General features: G+C 36.9%; 1 pseudogene across 1 annotated transcript; it reads right to left on the reverse strand.

Moving 5' to 3' along the window:
• Nucleotides 1–2,524: 2,524 nt before the first annotated feature.
• LOC143628488 (protein SHI RELATED SEQUENCE 1-like) lies at nt 2,525–4,492 on the reverse strand (annotated as a pseudogene). Its single transcript, XR_013152755.1, has 2 exons — nt 3,806–4,492; nt 2,525–3,106 (listed from the first exon to the last, which is right to left on the reverse strand). The product of XR_013152755.1 is annotated as a protein SHI RELATED SEQUENCE 1-like (transcript).
• Nucleotides 4,493–4,716: the final 224 nt, after the last annotated feature.

Raw genomic sequence — 4,716 nt, forward strand, 5'->3', positions numbered from 1 at the left:
AACTTTAGATAAAATTTGTCTATTGGTATGCATGGAGACAAGTCATGTTTATGATCAATCAAAAAATACTATACGATTCACCACCGGCTGAGAGGAACAAGGTCACCTCTTTTTTTTTTTTCATATTCATACCCAAAATTATCAAGTTATAACCAAGTTTAAATAAAATTTGATAATTTGTACGAATGAAGCCAAACGATCATGTTTATAGTCGTGGAAAATAACCACAAGGCCATCTAAGTCGGTTAGTGAGGGTGCTTCCTTTTCTTATAAGTTCTAACCAATATTTAACGTCAAACTATAATCAACTTGAGATAATATTATTCTATTATTTGTGTATAATTAATCGAAGTTGGCCAAAAGACCAGTGGCGGATCAAGGAATTTTTTTCAGGTGGTGCACTACATTTAGATGTTTTAATTTCATAGAGTTGGATATAAAAAATTTGAGGTTCGGGTCGGGTCGATGGTTCGGGCAAAGTTCATTACATAATAAGGATACGATAAAATAATAAAAGAGACACTGTTATTAGAAATTAAGTAGTTAACAATCAAGAACAATTAACATTTAACAATGAATGTAAACTTACCTTCAAAGTGGGAGGATTCGAGGAAGAGTAGAAGGCAGCGGCGGGGTGACAGGGTGCCGCGGTGGTCGCCGGCGTGCCGCGGTGGTCGCCGGCGTGCCACGGTGGTCAGAGTGACGGGGACGGCCGGCTCTCGGCTGGTAGAGTGGTAGGTTTGAATAGGGTTAGGGAGAGGCGTTGTGTGTTTTGTGGACTGTGAAGGTCATGAGCACGAAATAATTAAAAACAATTAACAAGAAGTCAAGAACAATCAACATTTATTATCTTATTTCCAAAAAGTATTGTTACTTGAATATCACCAAATACCACAGACACACAAATATCACCAGCCTCAACATTTTCAGCATGAGCCCTACAAAATTTCTTAAACACAAATAACTCTACTGACTCTTCCAAATCTGCAGGCGTCATCCGATGTGCGTATCTGAAATATTAACAAACAAAAGAAATAAATAAACCAACTGATTTGCTTCAAACAAAAGGATTGTTAGGAAAATATCTAGGCTTGTAAATGAACACGAACAGGGCATGTTCGTGTTCGCTCGTTTAACTTAACAAAACAAACGATCAAACACGAATTAAAACAAAGGGGGTCTTCTTGTTCATTTTCTTAACGAATGGTCAGGAACAAGACACCCCTATTCGTTTAAAAGTTCATGCTCGATCGTTTGTTCAGAGTTCAGTTAAAGTTGAAAAGGAACACCGGAATACGAACATGCTCCATTTGTGTGCATTCGATTCGTTCATAGGTCTAAAAATCCGCTTCTATTACTTGAATTTATAAATTATAACACTTTAAATAGGTGCAAGAAAAGTTCAAAATAAAATAAACGAACCACTATACAAGAGCTCAAATAATATTATTAAACTTACACGAACATCCATGCCTCTGTTTAAAACATCAGCATGTAACCGACCAATAGCTATTTTTCCTTTTGTGTTCATCGCACTCAGTGTGTGTTTTTATTATAAAACCCTAAATGATACTAGGGTAAGTTAGTAAAAAAAAGAGTTTCAGAACCGGGAATTGAACCTGCGACCTCCGGGTTACAAAACCAACAAGTTACCAGCTGGACAAGTGATTCAATTGTTTATAAAGTGGTTCCTTCCTAATTTATAAGATGGTTCCTTTATTATTCTCTATATAAAAATACACTATTATTTCAAAACTCGGGTGGTTCCGAGGAACCACCCGTTAATACCGTGGATCCGCCCCTGCAAAAGACGATATATCTTTGGTCAGAAGTGAGAAGAGCGCCTCCACGTTCGGTTATCCGTGTGACTGGCCTTCTCTCTTATCTTAAATGGTAGCACTTCCTCTCCATCTCTCTTCTAACCTCTCACATCCTTCTCCCGGTTTGTAGACGAATTTTTGGATGGCTCCTTTCTATTCCACATCCTCCTTGTGTGTTTCTCTTTCTTCAACATTAGACCACAGGCTTCAGCATATATGGAGGTAGTCTAACCTAGCTAATGTAACAAGATTTGGACGTGTAGCCCCTATAAACATTACCGATCATTTAAACAGCTGTGTGTGTGTGTATATATATATATATACTAGACCTAAATACACAAACAATTGCATACATACATAACATGTCTAGACACAAATATATATAATCGGAAAACAATATGCTAAACAAATAACGAATTAATTTTGAAAATAAAAGAAGGCATTATAACCCGGCATATAAACGGGTAAATGGCAAAAAGCTACCTCGAGTTTAAAAATCAAGCAGAAAGTAATCACAGTAAATAAAATTAATATAATTATCATTCAAGCAAAATACCGTTCTCCAAGAATCTTATGCCTTAATTTCTATTTTCTGAGCACAAATCCAAATGCAGAACAGTACTACATATGGAAACTGGAAGAACAAATTCATCAGTCACCCGAAATGCCATTTTAAATTCTTTAAAACAGTATTTTATGCATTTAAATGTTTAGTAATAACTTCATCTAAACACACTAAACTTAATAAAATAACAAAAACTGAATCAATTAACATTGTTTCACTGATCATAGCATAATTGCTCATCACAAAGCTGTCACATTTTTCTTACATATTTGTTTTTTAATAGTAACATTAAAATCAAAGCATGCAAATGATCTATCCAATCTTGCGTACATTTTTCAAGATCTTGGGGGTGGGAAAAATTGTGTACCGGCCATGAACGCATTGAGTGGAGTTGGATATATGATAGGATCAATGGAAGCGACATTTGGATTCGCGGTGGTGGCGGCAGCTCAAATTGTGCCGGAAGTGATGAGGTTAAGTTGTTGGACACCACCACCATCACCTGCGGCCAAGTAGCTGTCTCCACCACCACCACCACCAGGGTGGTTGTACCGACCCTCGACACCGTGGTCATAGAGAATTCCCTTGAAAACATGCCCACCTATGTAAACCGCGGTCTGATAAGCCAGCTGCTCCTCCCCCTCATCCATTGCACTCACTCTAACACACCGAAACACGGCCGGAGAATTCACTTCTGCCGGAAACTGCCCCATTTCCATCCCTATAATTTAACATAAAGAACATTATGTTCATACAATTATAAATATTTTAAAACTTTGTAGGTAAGGTTCTTTTTAGCATGGTGGTAATATATAAAAATCTAGCAACATGCTAGAAAGTAACATGTTACATAAAATAAAAGTAAGAGAGTAACACCTATTCAACAAGTTACATCACTTATATGAATGTTTAATTTAATAATATATGTTAAAAGAAAAGTAGTAGATATTTTTCTGAGAAAATTTAACCAAAATAGTAGAAAAGATCAAATCACTTGAATGTTGGTATAATTGAGTACTCTATCTTTAAGCAACAACACGCAAATGCGATGCGATGTTTCAAGGCACACACAGTTGCATACAGTGACACACACTACATGTATCCATACCCCATAGATTAGATAGATTTTATCTAGATTTAGGGTTATGTGTGTGTGTGTATAATACACTCTCACCTACACACAGTAGCCCTCATTTCAAAGCCTACAATTAAGTCTTGAAATATGAAGCTAATCTAAAGATATATGAGTATATGTGTATATATATACATGCATATGATGAATGAATGTTGGTAAAGGAAAAAACCAAGTGCTTTTTCCTCCAAATTAAAACCAATAATCGAAAGCAAGATAGAATAGAATAATTTGAGGGTTTTTGTTTGTTTCTTAAAAATGTATAAACCAAAGTTTCAGAATCTTTACCTGAAGAAGTGGTGTGATGTGTTGCCGGTAAATTCACCACCACCGCACCACCACCGGCGGTGACAAGCTGATGACCTTCCCGGAGTCTTTTCGGATTCTGATCTCCATCTCTCATCATCAAACTCAGCTGCTGGTTACCCAAATGGTCATGTTGCTGTTGCTGTTGCTGTTGTTGAGTTAATAATCCAAGTTGTTGCTACCGTTCCCGCCGTTTAGCTGCCGGAACCCACGTGCTTTTCACGTGAGTTTGACACTGAAAGCCTCGGATTTTACAGCAAGTTCTACACCGTGTGTATTGACAGTCTTTCTTAGCTTGGTTGCCACAGTCTTGACAGTTAACCCCACCGCTGCTGCTGCCGCCGCCGGAGATCCCATACCCAGCTTGCCTCATAGCTTTCCAAGAAGATGAGTATTATTATTATTATTATTATTATTATTATTATTATTATTGTTGTTGTTGCTACTGCTGTTGAGACAGAGATCATCCACACCACTAGCCCCACTTCTGTAATGGGACGGTGGTTGCTGGTGGTGCTGGTAATATCGCTGCCATAGCTCAAACCCTTTGCTGTAGATCTCTTCGTTTTTGAACAAGTATAAACTACTTGGTGTGATTTGTTCTTGTGGCTCTTGATCACCTTGTTTGGTAATCCCAAATGACCCACCTAGTGAGAAAAAACTAGACATTTTTCCAACTTAAAATTCTCAAAATCCATATCAAGAAAACAGAAAATAAAGGAATTGAAAGATCTAGGGTTTATATAACAAAAAAAGGTGTGGTGTGTGTGAGAGAGAGAGAGAGAAACATAACATATTAATAATAATAATAATAATAATAATAATAATAATAATAGTAATAAATTTTTTTTGAACGAACAACCAAGTAACGTCGCGCAAAAGAGGAATAATGA

Source organism: Bidens hawaiensis, unplaced genomic scaffold (genome assembly GCF_021521415.1).
Source record: "Bidens hawaiensis isolate Kalapana, Puna unplaced genomic scaffold, B.hawaiensis_p1.1 tig00005006_1, whole genome shotgun sequence".
NCBI lineage: Eukaryota > Viridiplantae > Streptophyta > Magnoliopsida > Asterales > Asteraceae > Bidens > Bidens hawaiensis.